At 47.4% G+C, this 22,429-nt stretch overlaps 1 non-coding gene and 1 pseudogene across 1 annotated transcript; both read right to left on the reverse strand.

Annotated features, from left to right (window-relative positions):
- Positions 1–2,876: 2,876 nt before the first annotated feature.
- LOC142580567 (U2 spliceosomal RNA) lies at positions 2,877–3,068 on the reverse strand. Its single transcript, XR_012827788.1, has one exon. It is a non-coding gene; the product is annotated as a U2 spliceosomal RNA (small nuclear RNA).
- Positions 3,069–10,103: 7,035 nt separating this feature from the next.
- Positions 10,104–10,274, reverse strand: LOC142580627 (U2 spliceosomal RNA; annotated as a pseudogene).
- Between the last annotated feature and the right edge of the window lie 12,155 nt (positions 10,275–22,429).

Here is a 22,429-nt window from a genome sequence, read left to right on the forward strand (position 1 = left end):
GCGCTCACGGGAAGACTACAAAGAAAGCGTTGCGCGGTGATATGGGCTGGACTAGTTTGGAAGTGAGGGAACCTCACAGTAAAATTGATTATGAAGAACGACTGAGGAATATGGAAGAAAGTAAACGGGTTTGGAGAGTGTTGAGGTATTTGTACAGAAAAAAACATTGATTCACAGTGGAAGAAAAGAACTAGGAAGCTTACCAGAAAGTATGCGGCCTGTAGGGCGGGCAACACAGCAACAAAGAACGTCAAGCGGAAAGTCAAAGAGGCTGAAATAATCTCATGGGTGGCGGAAATGGAAAAGAAACCTGCCATGAGTAACTACGTAAGAGGAAGAAACGAAATCAGGAAAGAAACAATTTAGGATAACTCAAAGGGGAGCTCATTACTTTTCGAAGCGAGATCGGGATGCCTTAGTTCGCGCACCTATAAAGCGAGATATAAGAAGGAAGAAGAAGCACGTGCTTGCTGCGGTAAAGCTAGGGAAACAATGGAGCGTGTTTTATTAGAATGTGAAGACGTCTGCCCAGCGGTTGATTTAGGCACCACTGACCTTTTTGAAGCCCTTGGGTTCAGCGAGAGCAGGGGAAAAGTAAACATGTCCGCAAGAGAGATTAGTAAGAGGCGATTGGAAGATTGGTGGAAGAAAATAAGGAAACGACAAAAAACGGAGACGTACTAGAGCAAAAAGTTCGCAACAGGGGGTCAGAAAATTTCCTTGAGGGAGTTCATATTGGTTTCTTTCTTTTTTTATTTTTCAATCTAGGTAGAACATTAGGCAGTATAATAACGAGAGCAACCCACCGCCCCGTTCCAAAGGGGACGCTCATAACATCGATATATCCACGTCATGTCCAGACGTACGAACTGCTTCCGTGAAGTTCCATGCAGAACTGCTTCCGTATGAAGCCGTTCATGCACGTGACGAAGCTAGAACTGCGGCACGAGACGACCTAACTCCCTAACGTTTCCATTCGATCTGCCCCTGCCAGGGCCCTGGACATCTGTGCCCGAATCGAGCACGTCAATTGAAATCGTCCAAAAGGATTACCTGACGTGAATGTAGAAAATATACATCCAAGGATTTACAAAATCTATTGGCATTTGTAGACTGTGTCGGACCATGAATACACAAGAATCTGAGGCGTAGAATGTGAAATGCGTAGTCGAACGCCAGCAGGCGTTCTAGCGGTTCGAAGGATACGCGATGGTCACGAGATGGCAGTTAAAACAAGTTCTCCATAATGTCCCTAAATAAAATAAAGGTAGCGCCATCTCCTGTCTCCTCCTCCTGCACCGGCGTTGTCTCCCCAGAGCCTAATTAGGAGACGCTCTTCGAATGGGACCCTGTCGCTACGTGTCGCTCGCGCTTTTGAGGCCGTATTCTGATCGGAATTGTTTTACGGTATATCGTGACTGGCTGCCGAAACATCAAGAGAGGCTGTGTGAATGTCGCCGCATTTGGTTGGCTCGGTTGGCGCTATTTATTCGTGCTGCCCCTCTCGTTTCAGAGCCAACGAAGCGGGGAGAACGCAGCGTTTCCGCTGCGTCTCAGCAACGCCGCACTCAGCTACTTTCCCAGATCGCTTTTGAAGGCACGGGCCAACGCGTCTCTCTGCAACGCTAATGAGGACACAAACCGCGAACCTATTATTAGCAGTCGGCATTTCTTTTCGGCATCGCAGATCGCTTTCAACGTAGGGTCGCCGAGCCGTCACCACTTCGTAACGCGGCGATACACTCAAGAGGGGCTGTTCGCACACACTGAGGCGAAACAACGACCCCGCAATGGAATGTATGACTGAGTCGACGAAAAGCGCGTGTGTCTGAAGACGACCTGATTGAAGTAGGGACACAAAAGTTGCAAATAAACGCAGTGCGAACATGCGGAACTTAAGAGAGCGAGAAACCAACGAATCCATGCATACAAGTGGCAGCATATGAGATTAGTGATGAGCGAAGAATCGCTCGCTTACCTAACGTAGCCGGGACCATTGCGTTGGGTTGAAACAAGTCCGGCTGATTCTTTGAAGCCAGAGCTTCCTCCGCCCCGCCTCTCGCTTCGCAGATGGAATCCGGAAGAGTCGCCTGCCGTCAGCTTCACGTGTGGTGCATCCGACGGCAGATCAAGGCGGCATCGCGAACACGGAACTACAATATTAAAGCACAAAGGAGGCACGAAATGTGGCATCTGCGTAAAGCCCCTCATTGCGTCTGCGTACGCCGCTCGGAATGTTTGGCACCGCTATGCCTATGAAAGCAAAAACAAGCAAGAAAAATAGGTGCGTGAGCGTGTTTGGCCAATGTGAGGGCCGAGCGTGGACGAGAAAGCGCAGGGAGGAGGACGGCGGCAATCTTCAAGGGATGGCGCTACCTTTATTTTATTAGAACTCCAACACCGCTTGAACGCGCGGTGGCGCATGAAAAGAAGCAGTCAATATAAAAACGCGTGTTTAAATTTCAAAACATCGCCTAGTTTAAAAAAAAAAAAAAGTTCGTCTCTTGCAGGAAGAGGTCGCAAGCCGACGAACGGGCAACGGCAACACCTCTGCCTGATTTTGGATGTTACGAAAGCCATGCACCTTAAAGGGATCACTGTAAGATTTCGATCCATAGTCGTAGGAAAATCGAGGAGTTACCTTCAACTGACAGGGGATAGGTCTAGATTTTTCTGCAACGTGTACAAACACAGCCCGCCTCTCCTGAAATCGAAGGTGGCTTTTTCGCACAGCTTTGTCGTCCAGTGGCTGAGCTTTTCAAATATTACGGAGGGGCAACGAGGTGGGAAGCCACGTAGTGCGTTGACACCTAGGAAGGTATGTAATGTTTTTTAGGTCTGATTTTCGATTGAATTAGTTTTCTCACCCCCGTAGGGGTGAGTGGGCCGATCCCGGAGGCAGTGCAATACCGGGCCAACCCGTGGCGGAGGTGAAGCAAGCTTCAAGCACTCCGCCCCATTCCAAAAATAAGTTTAATATCTTGGGTCCAAATAGGACCCGTATCAGATATTAAGCTGATAAGAACAGATACTACACTTTGATCTTAGCCAAAAGGCCGAGAAGCGATAACCAAAATTCGGACCGTCGTCTGAACAAACCATTTCAGACCAAAAAAGAAACTCCAGTGTCCATTTCAGCGCGCCCGAATAAAACCCGTCTGTTACGGCACAACTGCTGAGGCGCTCGCTTTGAGGAATGCCAGGTTTGTTTTCCCGCAGTGCTTCTAGTTTAAAATGTTGCAATATTACCTAAATTATTAATAGATTGGAATAAGAGACGCGAAATACAAGAAAATGTCCCTAGAGGTACTCTCGACCTCGCCGTGACGTCATTCAGAATAACGGTCGATAGCGTCAAGTTCCATGTGGAGAGGCCAGAAAACCAGCACTTTTTCTTTCCCAAATTATTATTTTATAGACAAACACCTAGACATAACCAAGTCAACAAACCCGACCACAAACATTTTTGGTCGCAACAAGCGATGACGTCACATTCAACATGGCTTCACCCATGGCATCTCCGTTCATGCCTTCCCCCTGTACGCGTCGGCTGTCAACGCGACGAGTTCGTATCGCTAACTTTATCGGGGACATTTATCATATCTATCACAGCCACTTCCGAATGAGCGCAAACGTTATCACCAAGGTCTTCGACTGCAGGCAAGGAAAAACTCCTTACGAGGCAAGCGAGCGCCGTGAATCCGTGCGACATCTCGACACGCCCGCGCAACCACCCACTGCTTCTGTTCAAAGGCTGCAGCTACTTCCAACACTTCGAAGGCACCGCCACACGCTAGCCGTACAGCTGTACAAGCGGTATAGCTCGAGGTAATAACGCCGTCTTATTATGCCAAACTCCAAGGATTTCTTTTTCTCGTGACAGTTATTTCAGCGTGAACGTTTGCGTTATACTGCGATGAAGCGACGTTGTCTCCAGGCGAGATGCGAAGCCGTGCAAGTTTTCACTTGCGTTGTTCATCGATCACGGCTCGTGTGCGTGCGTGCGTGCGTACGTGCGTGCGTCCATGTGTGTGTGTGTGTGTGTGTGCGTGCGTGTGTGTGTGTGTGGCTCATTCGAAGAACCCTAGGAACTGCACCTAACTCGGAAAAGCGTATTCTTTTTTCAACCATATCTTTGCAAGGGAAATGGAAACGTCGCTACGAATCTATGCATGTAATTTTAAACGAGCGCCGCAGCCGTGCAACGTCTCACGCTCGTTGCTCGGGCTTCTCGTTTAAGAATAAACGAGGAGTTCTCATAGCGCCGCAGCCGCTGAACCGGTACAAACGAAATTTGTCGAGACCGAAAGTGAAAATCAGATTGTAGTGAAGAATACAATCACATAACTTTGAATTAGACCAATGTCAACAGAAACGGGCACGGTGTACTGAAATGGGGTAGTGCGTCGTCGGTATCAACGTTACGTAAGCAAAGCAATTGGACAACCGGGGACGCTTCTGGCGATGGCGCCACAAGACGCGCGCTGCGATCGACCGGTGTGCTTAGCGCGCGAAACTTAATTATTTTGTGCAAAGCTTTAGGGATTTGTAAACTAAAACTCTCTCAAAACATTATTGAAGTTACTATGATTCGCAACAAAATAAATGCACCAAGGATGCACCAATAAAAGGGATGCACCAATAACGCCGTCTAAGCTTGACGTTTACAACCACGGATGGTTGAGTGTTCCTGATCGTCTGCTCAGTTTTTCGGTGGCAGAAGACACACTCGTATGTTCGTTCCGTTCAGTAAGCACGCATATGTTTTTGTTATCAAATTATTTAGAGAAACACGAGGATGAGAAGACCGGAAGGACCCAGCTGCACTGTGCCAGGTGGGTTGCACGGGATTCCTTTTATGTTGCCTCAACCAGAAAAACGGTCGCTAGGTTTCACTAAAGAAAAAAAAAATGCTCTGTGTTGAATGCAACCACCATCGTTTGGACATTTCGCTACGCAAAAGAGCGCCGAAGGGCAAGAATACAGCCAGTGTTCTCAATGTGCGCGACGTGAAGAAGCCTGTGGCTGTCCTGATCCTTGTGCAGGAACCTCAATGCACAAAATAAAGGCTTTTACAAACCCAGCGCTGACCGTGCGCATAAAGAATGTGCGAACGGGGCATGACAAACAGCAGCAAGCAATCGGCTAGCTCCGCACGGACATGCATGACCTCCGCGACCATCGTGACTGTCAATCCCGGAGGCCCTGTGTTGCTCCTTTGTAGCTCCGCTTTCCTGCAATGACTTCAGGCTGCAGCGACAGATGACGCTGCAGTAGACCGGAGTGCTCCAAGCACCCCAGGCCGTCATCGCAAAAAGAGCCACGTTTTCACCCCCGAACGACACACTGCCCCATTCAGCTAGAGCGTACTAGGCATTGGTCGAGTCGGACGAACGGCTGGCTCCCTCTCGCTGAGGCGCCGAGTGTGGAAAAATTTTTGAGAGGGTGCTGCGAGCGAACTGGTTTGCGGTGGAGAAACGCCTCGCGGCATGTTCGACGTAATTTTGCTGCCGGCGCTGAGACCGATTGGACGCGTACGTTCTTATAAGGGTGCTTTATTGCAACGGCAAATTTATATTGACACCTTTTTGCTACGTATGCATATTTGACGCATGGGTTATACAACATGACGGCTTTAGTTTTGCTGTCGTTGTCAAGTGCGTTGTCTGCTAGCGAGCGCGCGTTCGCTGCTCGTCCGCTGGCAGACGCCCAGTTTTTCTCGCAGAAAGTCTGTGCAGTAAACTTATTTATGGTTTTACTTGCTTTGGTGCGCCCGCTAATCTTGTCGGCTGGTACCAATTTAGTTTTAGCCAGGTGAACTGCTATATTTAGCAGTATTTTCTAGAGGTAACGCGTAACTTTTGCCACAGAAGCCGCCCATCTGCAATATAAAGCTACGATAGAAAATTTTATCAAAAACAATGATCAAAGGAAACAATATTATGGTGAAATAAACCAAGTTTATTGACTGCGTGGCGTGAAGAGGTGCAGATGACCAATGACTTCTAGGTAAATTTAGCGTACAGAGACATATATATCAAAGACTTGCACATAAGAAAAAATATTATCAAATATTCTAAATGCACTGATTGAAAAAGTGAAAACTCCCGACCGGAATAAGCCTGTTTCTTTAAAAACCGGCACCAGCCCGAGGTGAAACAATCCACATTCCGAGAAAAGGAATCATGGCAATTATTGGACGTTAACATGAACAACAGTGTTAGGGAAAATATATTGCATAGGTACTCAGACTGAATCGGGGAGACCGGGAAGTCTTTACCAATGTAATCTCCGTGGTTTGTCTTGCGATCTCCTTCAGCGTGCCAGCAGGCGAAATGAAATAAAAACATATGCCTAATCGAATGATATTTGCTATTCAGATCGTATTCGACTTCGGAATTCATTATTAAAGATAATCGAAAATCCATTTCCGTTCTAATGAAACGCATAGCAGCACTTTTGAAGTCTCGAAGGTGAGGGGCCAATGCGAGTGAGGACTCTTATTTGGAATGATTGTGCTGCTGGAGAGTCGTGACTGGTGCGCAGAGGCGCACCAGTTCCCGAGAGAACTGACACATGGGTGCTAATCGGTTCCGCTGAACAAGTTCGCAGCTGTCATTCAATAGAAACGCCCCATTTCGGGGCAGCCTGTAAATCTGCTAACTTCATTCAGGCAAGGAAAACATTTTTTTTTTGACAATATCACCACATCTGCAAGCCATCAAAACTGTATGCCCAATGTGGTACCACACTTCGTCAAGGAACGCAGAAGGTCTACAAATATCTCTACGTGTATGTGAGGCATGCCGTTGCTTTAATTGATGCGTTATTGTCCTTATGATAGTGCACCGGATAACAGAAAGTAGCCGTTTATAATACAGAAGCTGCTTACTTGAGCGGACGTACAGCTGGGAACGGTATTAAATGTAGATATGAAATATAAGATAAGCGCAACATGTCTTTCTTAGAAATCTGACTGCAGAATAATTCCTTTCGTTTACACCACTGAAAACAACCGAAAGACGCAGCTGCCTCTTTTTTGTACTTTTTTTTAATTAATAGAATTCTGGCGTTTTACGCCTGGCGATATGATTGTAAAGCACCCTGTTCAGTTCTCATCACCTGGGGTTCCTTGACGTGCACCTAAACAGAAGTACATGAGTTTCGTTCCCAGTGAATTCCGTGACGTGGCTTGAACCCGTGAGCTAAAGTTTAGCAACGCAACGCCATGTCCACTGTGTAGCCACCAATTAGGCTACCGAGCCGCCTTTTTTTTCGTTGTTGCTGTTAAGCAGGGACTGGAGAAAAAAAAATCACATAGCTTACGGGCCAAAGATTAGCATACATAATGAGCACCTACAACTGTTTTCGGCGCAAGAGGTTCAACCGCAATAAAAGAATCTGTACCAATTACTCCGCGTTCTGTTACACGAGGAAGACGGAAGCATAAGTGGAACGTTGCACTGCAGTTTTTCTTTCTTTTTGTATAAGAATACTTTCCGTAAATCTGAGTACAGGGCGTCGGATGGGGCAGATATGTTTTATTTGTTTGAAGCGGCAAGCAAGAAGTTTACATATGTTTTTCCGCCTGCGTTTCGCAAGACCTACTGATGGAAAACTACATGCGCAAAAATACACAAGAAAGATGCATGTTGCTTGAAGACGAAGAAACATATTTGTTCTAAATAGGAAACCGTACAATAACATAGTAGAATGAAAGTCGACGCTGCGGCCGCAATGCACGCGTAATCACCGAGCAGCATCAAAGAAATTAAAATGAAATAAAGAAGAGAAAGAAATCTATTGCTAAGGCATAAGTACATGTCATATACAATTATAAACACCGTTTGATCGGGCTGAACGCATGTATCAGAGCGTGAACTAGCACGAATGTCCCTTCCGGGAAGTATCACCAGCAGTTTACAACGGGGCGACCGTGATGCGGCCCAACCCACTTCGATCGCAGCGCCACCACAGTATTTTTCGTCGTCACGCGCCTCACTGCAAGGCATGCGCCGCCCCAACCACTCGTCCCACTCAACCGCAGATAGTACACCCTATATCCATGACCTTGTCAACAAGACGAAAAGAAGAAAAGGACGCCCAGTCAGTTGGATTCCCGCTCGAGGTCACCGACACCAAAATGTGTGCGCTCCCCCGTGCCCCCCCTCCCCCCCCTCCCGCTTCCCGTCAACGGCACTCTCGCGGGTCAAGCACCCCCGCATCAGTCATCCCAGCCGACCAGCACTGCTGCAGCCACCTCACCCTTTCGCTACCCCTTTCCCCACCCCTTGCATTCCCGCCTGAGAAGTGTCTCCCCACCCTGCGTACTCTCCCCTCCTTTTTTACGAAAGACGCTTTAAAAGCTGCACACCGCACCCCTGGAGAATACCCCCTGAAGAAGGAACCGAACAGGCTCCAAAATGTCGGGCTAATAAAATTCACTTATTTGCCTGAAGCCAGTCTGAAAGTCCTAATCAATTTCCCAACCAGACAGGTAATTCTGTCGAAATGTTTAGCTCCTACCCTAATTCCAGCACACCGTAGCACAGCTTTTCCCTAGTGCACCGTCCCCAACAGCCGCGGCGGCTGAAACGCGGCCGCGCTCAAGCGACAGAACGTGGGCGGCTTGGGCTGGTTCTGCCGCCGTAAATTGTGGAGTGTCGCGCTTTCTGAGCAAGATAGCAAGATCGTTGCACCTTAGAAAAACCGTTACAGCCGAGTACTCAATGTTCGTGTGCATTTCTGTAACATTAAGGGAGGATGCCAATGAAACAGCAAAAAGTTTGATACACTTATGTTTACTTACTTTTTTTCAACAACTCTTTCGAAAAGGGAACGACTATAGAACATTCGGTTTAAATCCTTTGACTTGTGTAACTGCGCATTAATGCTAAAAAAATAGAAGGAAATGTTCACTTATGCCAACTTTTTCTCCCTTTCAGTGCAGCAGATTAAAAAAGAAAAAGAAAATAGCCCGTGACAGCGCCTAACAGCGCGCTGTTACGCCTCTTCAGGTGTATTTAGGGAAGAGGCGGGCGTTACTTACGCCAGGAATCAAAATTTTCATGTAACTAATTAAGAAGGTTCACTAACTTTCTAATTTTAAACTTCACGGCATACATGCTACAATTCTGAAATTGAAGCCGAGCAAGTCTAGCAACACTTTCAAAATAACCGACCCTAAAGCGCGCGGCGAAATGTGTGTGCGTTCCAGCTAACAGCTACGCAAAACCCTGCGTCGTGGAGTTCAGGGTGATCGTAACTGTAACGCTAATGATATCTTTAGCGTACTTCAAAGGCGCATTTCTCTATCGGAAATGGCCCTTGTTTGAAGATTTCTGCTTCACAAGCATGACTTCACTACTGCGCGGCTTCAATTCCGCAATTGGAACATGTTTGCTTAACTGACTAAATAAAAAGTTAGTTGGTGGACCTTTCTCATTATCAACTTAGATGCTGCGATTTGCTGCGCAAGAGACATCTGCCTTTTCGAGTAGTCCACGAAAAAAGGCCGAATCGGGCTATATGTACTTCGGGTGATTGAAAATCATGTTTTTTTAGAAATATAGTACACAAGAAAAAAGAAACGCGCACGCACGCACAGATCTATACGTAATAACAGAAGTGATATAGAAATGGGAAACATTGCACAAATCACGATACAAACTGTCTAGGGCACCACCGGCGTTTAAATGTTATCTCGCGGCTGACACCTGCGTAAACCTGGATTCATCTAGAGCGATGGGGCCTTTTTGAATGCACTAATGATACCAGCGTCACTAAAGAATCATCGATTATTCGTAGTTGCAATTATTGCAATCGCTCAGTCGTCACATCTGAACTGATGTTTCGCTTCTTTCAATCTTGTGGTGGCGTCTTTATTACACAGGTTGCACGCTATCGTCTTCCGAGTAACAGGTTTCGATATACTATGAAGCATTAGGAAATATTAGGATAAGGCACCTTATCCCTGTTTACAAACTTTATACCACAGTGTGCTATTCCATCTGTCAGCCCCTTTCTTGATTTTGGATATATAGAGTGTGATGGTATTTAAGTCGCATTTTTGACTGAACAAGGTATTTTCCCACCCCCGCAGGGGTGAGTGGACCGATCCCGGAGGCAGTGCAATATCTACACCAACCGCGACGGAGGTGAAGCAAGTTTCAAGCACTATTCGCCACATTCCAAAAATAAGCTCAATATATTGGATCCAAATAGGACCCGTATCAGATATTAAGCTGACAAGAACAGAGGTTTTCTGAAAGAATTTTCGGTAGAATTTTTTCGAAAAAGACTTATTTACATGAAGACACCTAGAATTACAATTTTGGTGTTAGTTCTTGAGTAGACATGAAGGTGCGTGTTCGTTTAGGGTTTGTTGAGTATTGTTGAAAGTTTTCGGGGTGGCATAGAAATATGCGTAAGTGTAGTGTGTGTCTGCCTAGTGAGATTTCAGAATGGTAAGTGGGATGCTCTGTATAACTTTATTCTGACATTTTCTTCAATTGATGATTTCACATCCATCGCCAGGGAGTACTGCTGGACGGCGTAAGAAAGATTTAGCAGCAGGTACCGAAAATTATGGGTCGCTGTTGGTCTGGCGTACGAAAGAACGCAACAGAGAAGCCCGAAAGAACGCAAGTGGAAGATAGGGCTTCGGGTAAAACTCGTTCCCGTTGTAGCGTACATAGCAAGGCGCCGAGGTGGCCCCGAATCGTCGTTTAACAAATCCCACTTTTTTGTTGTTTTTTTTGCGGGAAACTTTATTAACTTAACTGTACTTACTTGTATTGACGAGGTGGTCCCATGCGCTTTTACTTATGAGTGTATCGAACTTGTAGATGAAGTATTTGCGTTATCTCGTTCCCCTGCAGCCCTACTGATAATAATAACAATAGGTTGTATAAGCATCATGTGGAGTTGTACACGACAGTGTACAGGAGGCCCACAGAAAAAGCTGTAGGAAGGACCACTTGACAAGGATGAAGGCCGCCGCATTGGCACCTTTGCTGCAACAAGAAATCAAAGGCTCTGCTAATAAATATCTTGTAACCCCCTTTTCTCCGTCGAGTTCGAAAAAGGACCCTGCTTCGTCCACAAGTTCGTTCGCCCACACTTTGTCCACCAACCCAAGTTTTCCGGTAATGACTCTAGCGTGTCATTACCAGATTTCTGTCTCACACGTCATTTGAGGTTTATTTTCAGTTGCCTCTACCTTTTCACTGCAACATTGTATCCAACGCCTCAAACGCTTTCAACAAATCCTTCCTTCCCGTTGCAACTGAACAATGGAACTCGCTTCCAGAATCCGTTGTTGTAGAGCGAAACCCTTCGAAATTTCGAGAGTTACTAACCACCCACATTTTGAACTAATTATTCAAAAACCTGTGTTTTATTTAGCAATGTCTTTTCAGTTGTGGGTTTTTGTTGCTTTGTACATGATCATTCCTTCGATGTTTGTATTATTCTTTTGTCTCCCCCCCCTTATGTAATATCCCACATAGAGCCCTTAAGGGAATAATAAATGATGATGATGATGACCTAAAATTTTATTTTGGCTCAAAGCTTACTGCATCATTATTGCCACGGACGCGAAGACCTTTTGGTTCACACTTTCGCTTTGCTTCTGCAAATCCTGAGAGTAAGAGGACAAGCACATTAGAAGCACCAGCGGCAGCTACCTCAACCGTATTTACTCACTTCAACGTTTTTTTTTTAAATTTACCCTTTGAGCACCATGCATTGACACAATATAGTTAAATATATACCCAGGACGATACTTATTGTGTTTTTAAAGAGAAGGAGGTAGCCAACTAACAATTCTTTCTGATGGTATGGATAGCCTATGCCTAGACAATGAATATGTTGCTGTATGTTCACCTCGCTTCTAGTTGCTTTGCGTTCTTTTTTGACCCTGTAAAAGACCTGCAGACTTCAGTGATCCTTTCAACAGAGCATTTTATCAACCATGTGTGAAATGCATGTGAATGTTAAATGTCTCAGTATTGCTTCTCTTTCCAGTACGCAGTGCTAAGGCCTCATGAAAACAATACTCTACTAATAAACAATATTTATTAGATATGGAAGGATCGCCACTTGCATGCAGAGGCCATAAATATATATAGTTCTCTCAGTAACCGAAATGAAGCCAAGCCAGATTCTCTGGAAATCAGAATCAATAGCAGTCATGCGCAGCAGTACTTATACACGGAAGGAACATTCTTACCGTTTGAGTACGCAAAAGGCGCTTGGTTGCGCTATTTGTAAAGCTCGATAGTCTATGCTGTGCGTTTTCCTTATTAATTTTTATTAGTCATATGCTGTATTAGCTGCTCAATAACGCAGTCCACGCTGCTCCTACTTGCTCTCGTGTCCTTTCACGCTTTTGAGATATTGCTGTGTCTTATTTATTTATTTACTTATCTATTCATTTATTCATCGTATTGAAAGCTGGGAATGCGAGAAGACGGTACCCTAAGGCTCGTACAGGCCATAGTGATTAGCCGAATCACGTACGGCTTACGCCACTAAATCCTGAACAGGGAAGAGGAAAGGAAACACTTTCGACGAACCCAGGAATGCCACTCTGATGCGACAGAGGGAATGCCTCGGCTTCACAAAAACTGGTAGGGCAATAGTGGCTCGGCTCAATATCCCAGCATAGCCCATTTATCTCACCGAACAGGCCTATACCTATCCCTCCATCGAAAATTACAGTAGCTCCAGTTCCCAGGAACATTAATCCTGAGTATAGTAAGGAAAGGTGCAAAGCCCGCGCACATCACATTCAATCGACGCACGCCAGTAATCATAGTTAGAATATGTACTACACGGACGCAGCTGCGTATGCAGAGGCGGCCGGGTAGTGCTACCAAAGCAGATACGCCCTGGCAGTCGTGAATGCGATCTGCCAGCAGCAAATAACCTGCGTGGGCCACGGCGGGCTCCAACACCTCGGCCGAAACATTAGCAGTGGCTATCGCACTCGCTCACGCGGAGCGTTCGCAAAGGGACTCGTTCGTGGTCACGGACTCGGGGGAGACATGTCGCATGTTTCTCAAGGCGCACGTGACTGCGGCTTGCCTCGCGATAATTCCAAGATTCTTCAACCTCCGCCACAGCCTACTCTGGTGTCCGGGCAACGTGCAAGTAGAGGGTAACGAACGGGCTAACGCGTTAGCTCGAGGGTCTACTAAGCGAGCTACGCCGTGCTCTTCTAACCCCACCAAACACTCGCACTATCCTTCAAAGTATCCCACCATTTTAAATTCCAAAGACAGCCTTGCTCATCAGCGCGGAGTCTGCGGAAGATACGCGCAGCCTCACCCACAACTTAGCGGGGAAAAGGCCGCCGAGTGGCGCAATCTGTACAGGCCGGGGCATTCTCCCATATAATATGGCTAAACGCCGTGTATCTCGAGCGCTATAGGGCCAACTGCCCTTGTTGCGGTGGAATATCCACCCCAATACATGCAACCTGGGAGTACACTAAGCACCCTAATAGGCCAAATAACAGTGATACAATGGAGCAGTGGGAGGCACAGCTCCGACCTGGTGAGACAAAAGACCTTAATTGGCCACGCCAGGGAGGCGGCAGGAGCCAGTGGTACCCCGGACTGAGGGGCCCCTTACATTTCTTTAAACTATAATAATGATGCTCTCTCTCCCTATATATATATATATATATATATATATATATATATATATATATACGTTATATGTATATATAACGTTTGAGTGCGCAAAAACGCTTGATTTCGTTGTTTGTCAAACTTCATAGTCTCTGCTGCGCATTTTCTTTATTAATTTTTATTCGTCATATGCTGCACTGTCTGCTAAATAACGCATGCACGCTGTTCCTACTTGCTTTCGTGTACTTTAGTGCTTTTGAAATATCGCTGAGTCTCATTTGTTTATTTATTTGTTAATATGCTTGTTTATTTGCGCATCTTGTTACTCTATAATCCACAATTTTGACGCCAGGAAACCAATGAAACCAATGGCATAAGCAATGCTTCGACAATTAATTAAACTATTGCGTTATGGAGTCACATTGCTTTATGCTCATACTTCTAGTCATAAGTTGAGTTCATAAATTGTTATATATCGTGTAATTTTTAAATATGTTATGTTTATTTTCTCAACTGACCTTTCGTCAGGAAAAGATTTCTTCATTGTATCTTTCTGTATTAAAAATTTCACAAGGCGTTACGTGGATTTTTGATTGATGTGTATTTGTCCGACCTAATGCGCACAAGACACATACATTTACCTGGCGTGTTTAACTGAATCCGCTTGTCACATGGCTCATCCGAGAGACGCTAGCCTCTTGGTGGTGTCAGGAGACACAGGCTCGTCACTTCAGTGGAAAATTCTTCGAGGTCACATGGAAGTATCAAGTGCAACTGTGACTAAAGGTTATATATATATATATATATATATATATATATATATATATATATATATATATATATATATATATATATATATATATATATATATGTATATATATATAACGAGAAGAAAGGATGTTAACCGAGGGGCCCGATTTTTGTTAATCATATCATAAGAAGCCAACAAAGACACCAAGGACAACATAGGGGAAATTATTTGTACTTACTAATTGAATTAAAGGAATGATAAATTACTTGCAATTAAAGTGGATGAAAAAACAACTTGCCATAGGTGGGGAACGATCCCACGTCTTCGCATTACGCATCGCACGCGTAATGCGACGACATGGGGAACATAAAGCCTCTTGGGCACTGCTTGGTTGCATTGTCAAATGTAGGTGCTTAGAAAAAAAGTATTTTTCTTTAAAAAATCATGAACTCACTTCAAAGTGAACTTATTAACTTTTACTCATGTACTAGTAATGTACGAGTACGAGCTCTGTGCTCTGGTAGGGAATATATAGTATGAGAGCCTGGAATGACATATTGTCTCTGCACATATGTAGCAAACACCTTAAAAGGTCACTTCTCCACAATAATGTCACATGTGCGGAGAAGCGAGCGTCTGTAATTTTTATCGCTGTACAGGCGATAAATATAATTCATTCAGGCAAGGGCGTAGCGAAGTGCGATGACAAAGCATCGATGAATGTCGCAATGAATGAAAAAGCAGCAAACAACTATCAAAGATCATGGGCCCTATAACGCAAACCTATTCCAATCTTTTTATTCCTGTTTTATGACGTCAAATTTACGTAATCACCGACGCAAGCATCGGGCGGTAACGCGCAACATCGTTTGAAAAGCCCATTGAAACGCGTTCCTCGTTTATAGGTGGTCACTAATCTAATTAATCTAATTGGCTGACAAGAGGCGAGGAGCACGCTCAAGTGGAAAGGGATTCAATGGGGCCGAGCCAGAGCAGTGAAAGTAGATAACTGGCTGAAGAGGGTGGTGCCAGCGTCTGTGATTGATCCGCTTCCCCTTACGCGGATGGTCGAAAATCACGGTGGCGTGCATTGGAACGTTAAAGATGCCGGCACAACGGCCTCGATAACGTTATAGTGCCACGGAAAAATCTTTATTATACGCAAATAAATCCATGCTCCACGACCGCTTCCTGTAGTTGGTGCCAGAACAATCGTTGGGCAGCCATGTTCTATTCCTTTCGGAACGGGACAGCCTCCGGCTATTCAGAAAAAAACATTCAGTTTTGCTCGGCATATTGGTGCGTCTTCAACGCGTACACGTCACTTTGACGCTGTAAGTTTTAGCAGTTTTTTGACGTCGTGTGACAGACAAAGTGGGCGCAGCCAGAAAAGGTTTAATCAATGGCCGAGTATTATGGCGAAAAAGTCGTCGTACTAGAAATAAATATTTTTATTTCGTTCGGTCTAATCATGCATAATCAGTGTGCATACATCATATAAGATGGGGCGTTTTCGCTGTTATCGGGGCGTCGCGCGAGAAATGGCGAAGTGGGGGTGGCTCGAGAATTTTTTTGACCAATAATGGAGGGCTGATTGCAGAATTGGAATGTAAAAGTTTGGAATAGTTTTATGTTATAGCGCCTCGTGTCAGTCATGTTTCAGAATGAAAAAGAACAAATAAATAACGGTTCTCTAAGACCTGAGTCACATTATGGATCGTTGTCGCTCGTTCGCATTCTTGGCTAAAGTGGTAATTTTTTTTCTTCAAGCAATAGCATCTGTATTAGTGTTTCATGGAGAATCTGCGGCTACCTGTTTGCTTATTTTGACGTGAAAAAAGAAAAATGTGGCAGCTAAAGTGTGTGCACACAGGAAATGTTTTGCTGTTTTAAAACAGACCCGCTTTTGTTAGGTAAAACACTTCGTTGTTAAATTAAAACCTATAACACCATGTCGCACCTCCATAAAGATTCCCACCTCTAATGTTCCGAGTTAGAACACGCAGGGAGCGAGGAGAATGTACTTCCTGTGCCGCTGGCAGGTTAAGGATTCTGGGTGCCCGGAGTGAGGTGGCATCGTTCGGGCTCCATATTCAAGACTCATTCTCGAATCCACAATTGCTTTTCATACGGTAAACGTATTAGACAATGCTCCATGGTAGATACGTGTTGACCTGGCAATTCCTTCTCCCCCCGGCAAGTCCAATGGGTGTGCAGCACGGAAGGTAAAATGGCGCTGCGGGAGAGGAAAGTGCTATGGAATAGGGAAGGGTGTCTTGACAGGGTAGATAGAAAGCGGCGAGGGGACACCGCGGCGCCGCTTGGCCGGCGCCTATTGATGGAGCCAGCTGTGGAGTGGTGCAGCAGTAATCGTGTCGAAGTTGCTGCAAACATGGAAGTCTGGAATCAGCTGACGGCGAAGTGGAGTGTGTGCCTCTCGAAAAGCGTGAAAGGCGCGTGCTGCGCAAAGGAGTCGTTCGACGATGACAGGTGAGCAGCTGGTAAAGGTGGGGCGAGGTCTATGACACTCTCTGGTATAATCAACGAAAACGTCACAGAGCTGTCAGAACACTTTGTGGATATAGAAAAAATCCAGAAATCATAATTGTGCTCTTACATCGACGATGGGAGTGCCGGGCGCGGCGACCACGTTTTGATGGCGGGGGTGGGGGGTGGGGAATGCAAAAAGTAAGCTTGTGTGCTCAGACTCAGGTGCAGGTTCAAGAACCCAGAAGGTCAAAATTATTCCGGAGTCCCCAAATATGGCGTGCCTCAATGAAACCGTGGTTGCTGCACGCAAAATTCAAGAAAAAGAAAAAAAGATGTCCATCACGATTCTTGTAGTGCAGACAGAGAACACTTAAAGGGCTACTCCAAACGTATAGAGGACAAATGAAGATCCAAAAACTTGCACGACGCTTAAGCTTTGCCTTTAAGATTGGAAAGAGAACATTGAAAGATCCCTGACTACTACTCATGCTTCCCGGCAGATTATGTAACTAATGTTTACAGGGGAACGCTGGCGGCGAACCCTATGCACGAAGGCGAGCTTTCTGGTAGAAACGCGGCTTCTTGTGTGGGCCGATCCCGCAGGTAGTGCACAACCGCGCCAAAAAAATTACGTTTTCAGGTTTCTGTTATTGTTTTGCAATTTTAATATTTAAGCCTGATAAGATTTAACATAAAGGGCATGCGCTATGAGTGTTTTGTTTCATGACATTTCTTTCTGAGCTATCATCATCAAAATTCCGAGGAATAAATTTGTCAAGAATGTAAGGCAAGGTATGAGCAACTTTAGTGATAGAATGATGTGGTAATATAACCCGCATATACTGCATGTAATATAGCAGTGCGTGGCATATCCGTCGACTTGTCTTGCGATGCCGGCTCCGTAGCCACCGCATATGTTCGGACGCAATCGCTGTCGACGTGACCACGTCGACGAGGCGGAAGAGGCAGCGAAAGGAGCTGAAGAAGTGGTCAAGCCAGCAGGAATGACCAACCCGTCGGGGCTTGCCAGTGGTGACACAAGCACGTCAAGCAACGGAGACGCACCCCGATGAGAAGGAATTGCCTGCCAGCGGTGACACAACCAAGTCAAGCAACGGAGAGACGCACTCCGAGGAGAAGAAATTGCCTGCGTCTCGGGCGAAGGCTTCGGAGAATGGGAAGAGCGTTCCGGCACCCAGGGTCGTCGAACCAGCGAACAGCTCGCCGAACGCGGACCCGAGCGGCGGCCGCGCAGTCAGCGTCTCCGCGCCAGCCAAGCGCCCTTATGGCCACACCGGCAACGAAGGGGATAAGGTGGCAGCCACCAGCGTCGAGGAGCCGCCTGCGAAAACAACTCAAGCCAGGCGGGCCAGTCTCCGGCAGCGACCTAACGTTTCGTCTGAGAGGCGAACCGGCGATACAGCACCTATGTATACGGTGCAAGGTTCGGAGCCTGCACAGGCTGGCTCCGGCATCAACGATGGCGTCTAGCCACGCGCTAGACGCGGAGGGTAAGCACCATGCTCTCGGCCTTTTCACTTCCTTGTGAAAATGGCTCCTGCATCTCCGTTGAAGGTAGCTACACTTAATGTCAGGGGCTTGGCAGGAAAGAAAAAATGGCTGTGGCTTAGCTAAGGTTAAGCCCAGGATGCGAAGCATACTAGCCTTTATTTTAGTTGTTGAACCACTGTTTAGCCTGGCGAACTGCTGTTGCTTGGCTATATTTGGTTCGGCTAGACGAAGAAACAACTCATGCGTTACTCTGCTTCGCCTTCAAGAGTGGAACGCGACAGCGTTCCCGTCCACCCGCCAAGGGGTGTAAGACAATGGGCTACGGCGCAGCGACTACGCGCGCCGCATTGGACGCGGTGAGCGTCGAGCAACGCAGCGTTCGGCGCGGCAACGAAATGTGCGCCTGAGCAAGCGACGCACGCCTGAGCCTTAGAAACAGCTCGTTTCTAAGGCAACACCGCATTCACTAGAGGCGCTTTTGTACCGCTTTGAAGCATCGTACTCGTGGCTCAGTGGTAGCGTCTCCGTCTCACACTCCGGAGGCCCTGGTTCGATTCCCACCCAGCCCATCTTGCAAGAGTTGAGCCAAAGCCACCTAGAAACAAGCGCAGCTGCTTATATACCGCCGCGACGGCGCGAGTTGGAGCCCCGTTTCTCCTCTGTCGTGACGTCACGGTGTCACGTGGTCAGCCTTGAAGGCGACACCGCCGCGCCTGAGGAGCTGGGTTGAGCTCTAGTAATATGCTTCGCATAAAAGCAAAGTCAGGTATATCGGCTTTTAACGGAGCATGACATTGAAATTGGCCGTGCAGGAAACAAAAGTTCACGGTGAGGAAGAGACCGGGAGCATGGTGCGACGTTTCACGGTTTCACGTCTAGATTCTATGCTATTGCAAGCCATGCCATCGGCACATCTGCTGGTTGTGTCCTTTTTATTAAGAAGTTGCCGGCTCTGGTCGTGCATGCTGATTTCTCGTGCTTGTCAGGGACGCGAGCGTCGCTCCTGTCCGAGCATACGTGCCTTCGCATCGCTCCACAGGAAAGACCCGAATGCCAACTTATTCGACAAGGACCAGTCCTCAGACACGGCTCGGCTCCTCTAGAACATCATCCGAACATTTTGGCCAATTTCTGCTGTGATCGGACCAACGTACTGTGAGTTCCTGTGCTTTTGTTACGGACCTGGCAGGGTGCTCAGCTAGCCCTAACGGCTAGGGGAGTAGGCCTACCGTCAAGTACGCCAACGGCCCGCACTCCTTCAGCAGCAATGGCCCCGAAATTCGTCACCGACACTGATGGATGGACCACTCGAGTATCAAAATTGGAGGACGCTTAAGTTTCGCCTTCAAGAGTGGAACGCGACAGCGTTCCCGTCGACCCGCCAAGGGGTATTGGGCTACGGCGCAGCGACTACGCGCCCCGCATCGGACGCGGTGAGCGTCGAGCAACGCAGCGTTCGGCGCGACAACGAAATGTGCGCCTCAGCAAGCGACGCACGCCGGAGCCTTAGAAACAGCTCGTTTCTAAGGTAACACCGCGTTCACTAGAGGCGCTTTTGTACCGCTTTGAAGCATCGAACTCGTGGCTCAGTGGTAACGTCTCCGTCTCACACTCCGGAGACCCTGGTTCGATTCCCACCCAGCCCATCTTGGAAGTTGCTTTTTATTTATGAAGTGCCAGCCGGGATTTATCGCTCACGGCCAACGCCGCGGACGCCGACGCCGACACCAACGCCGACGCCGACGACACCGGCTTTTCTGCGACACGAGCTCCTTAACGCTATCGCGTTAAAACGTTCCCAAGGTACGCAGCACGTTGCAACGCTCATTCTGCGTCCGCCAACTGGCCTTTTCCTACCTCAGTGGAGCCCACGAACGCTTCACGACGCGCTAAGCGTCTCAGCAGCTCTGACTGCGGCAGAGGCTCGCGCCGCTACAGTAGACATCAAAAAAGAAAAGAACTTGGCTATAATAACCAGTGATGACCCCTCGGCGACAGAAAAACTCCAGCGCATTAATGAAACCACTATTAATGGCAAAACTTACCCTGTCCACATCTATATCGCTTCACCCCATAACTCGTGCAGAGGTGTGATTCACAACGTGGAACTGAACACCCCAACCGAAGAATTGATGCGTGAACTCCGAGCCCCAAATTATGAGATTATTGCGGCTCGTATGATGGGTAGAACAGCCACTGCAATCATAACTTTCAAGGGCTCACATGTACCTCGCCAGGTCATCTTCGGCGGAGGTGTATACCGCTGCGTCCCTCACCGACCCAAGGCGCAATTTTGCTCAACATGCTTTGCTATAGGACACCGATCAGACGTTTGTCGCGACAATGGAAAACAAAGGTGCAGAACATGTGGAAAGTCTGTCGGAGATCCTGTAGGGGATCATGACTGCAAACCAGGCTGCCCTAATTGTGGCAAGGACCACAAGGCAGATGACCCAACTTGTGAAGTGCGACGAGCCGCTGATAGAGCGGTCAGAGAAGCGGCCTACCTGAAGCGTTTGAAACAACGAAAGGACGACAAGCAAATGAAAACAGTCACCATCGCAAGCCGAAGCCCAAGCCCAAAACGCAACTCCGACAACACATCGAGAGACAGAAGTAGCTCCAGAAGCCGTCAGCGGTCCAGGGGCCGCAGCCGCTCCAGAGGCAGGAGCCGATCCAGGGGCCGCAGCCGATCTAGGGGACGCGGCCATTCCAGGGGCCGGGACCACTTCGGGGACCAAAGCCAGTCCAGCAGCAGTGGCCAGTCCGGGAGCGGCGGCCAGTCCGGGGACTGCAACCGGCTCGGTGGTGGCAGCCAGTCTCCGGATCACAATCATTCCCGAGGTCAACAAGACGAGCAACCCGCAAACCAGCGAAACGTGAGTCAGTCACCCGGCACCTCCCCTTTTCCCCCCGTGACCTATGCATCTCAAGTTCAAACACGAGCTCACAAAGTAGCCAAAGATTATAAGAACGCTCTACTTCAAACTCGCAGACCTAATGAAATGTCAACACTATCGTCACAATCACTAGAGCCTACCGAAGGCATGGACATGCAAGCAGAGGCACACGCACCTGAAGTTACGCCATTGGGTGATATAGAGCAACCCTTATCACAGGAAGCAGAACCAGCGTCATTGCAACCGGCAATGAAAAAGGCAAGATACCACACAACAGCCCTACAACACCTCGAAGCAGATTTTAAGCAACTAAGGGACGAAGTGAAAGACATGCAAACCAGTCTAGAGGCCAAGATAGCTCAACAGGTTGCTGCTCAAGTTGAGGAGGCGCTAAAAACATACACTCAACAAATAATGAGCCAAATGCGCTCCCTGTTCAACGAGCTCCTCAGGAGCCAGGCAGAGGCGATTGTCTCTACGCAAGTGCAGGCTGCGATGGCCGCATTACCGCGCCAGGAAGAGCGCGAACTACCTAGAGCACGTCGATCTACCAGCGTAACGCGACCCACTCCTTACCCTACAGCGGGCGCTCCGCAAAATCATCAGTAGAACAATGGCGACTAATCTGGTGGTGTGGCAGTGGAACTGTAGAGGGATTGCTCGAAAACGGGGCCTTCTCACGCAGTACATTGCCGCTCAAGATCGTCGACCCGACATTCTCCTACTCCAGGAAACTAACCACACACCTCATCTTGCAGGCTATACGGCGTATAGCCATAATTCTGCATTGGCCATTCTTATTCGTAAAGATATAGCGGCAAATGTTGTCCACAGCACTGAACAGAGCCTCACTGTACGTGTCTTTGCTACTAAGATTGTCAAGAGCAAGGCACAGGCCCACTTATTCATCACAAATGTTTATAGCCCGCCAAAACAGAAAGTAGACTTCTTCAAGGAGGTTGCGAATCTGCGGCCAACGAAGTATTTTGATCATCTAATAGCAGGCGACTTCAACGCGCCACACACTTCATGGGGATACACAAAAAACTCCTCCAAAGGATCCGCACTACTTTACCATATGCAACAGGCCCAGCTAACTCTCCTTAACGAGACCGACTCCCCGACGCGGCACGGAAACT

The sequence above is a fragment of the Dermacentor variabilis genome, chromosome 4 (assembly GCF_050947875.1).
Source record: "Dermacentor variabilis isolate Ectoservices chromosome 4, ASM5094787v1, whole genome shotgun sequence".
Taxonomy (NCBI): domain Eukaryota; kingdom Metazoa; phylum Arthropoda; class Arachnida; order Ixodida; family Ixodidae; genus Dermacentor; species Dermacentor variabilis.